Source organism: Arachis duranensis, unplaced genomic scaffold (assembly GCF_000817695.3).
Source record: "Arachis duranensis cultivar V14167 unplaced genomic scaffold, aradu.V14167.gnm2.J7QH unplaced_Scaffold_77756, whole genome shotgun sequence".
Lineage (NCBI taxonomy): Eukaryota > Viridiplantae > Streptophyta > Magnoliopsida > Fabales > Fabaceae > Arachis > Arachis duranensis.
The window spans coordinates 377-900 of record NW_026265101.1 but is presented as its reverse complement, the minus strand read 5'-3'; positions in this window follow the sequence as shown (position 1 = coordinate 900).

Sequence of the window (524 nt, the reverse complement as noted above, 5' to 3'; positions counted from 1 at the left end):
CTGGCTGTGAAGCCATGTCTAATTCCTGGACCGAAGTCTTAGACTAGCATTGCACTGATTCCTGGAATTCTCATTAAGAATTTTGATACCTTTTCCATTTCATTTTCGAAAAACACAAAAAATTTAAAAAATCATAAAATCCAAAAATATTTCTTGTTTGAGTCTAGAGTCTCATCATAAGTTTGGTGTCAATTGCATGCATTCATTCATGTGTCTTAAGGATTTTCAAGTAGTTCTTGATGATTTCTTACTCTAATCTTTGAATTCTCTTGACTTGAGTACTTGTGTGTCTCATATGCATTCTCATTAGTGTCAGTAGTATACAAACTGCTAAGTTTGGTGTCTTGCATGCATTGTTATTTGATTTTAGTTGCATTTTGATTATAAAAAAAATCCAAAAATATTCTTAATTTGTGTCTTCTCAAGTCAATAACACAGAGAATCGAAGATTCAGAACATGCTGCAGAGGAATTATACAGAAAAAGCTGGGCGTTCAAAACACCCAGTGAAGAAGGACAGACTGG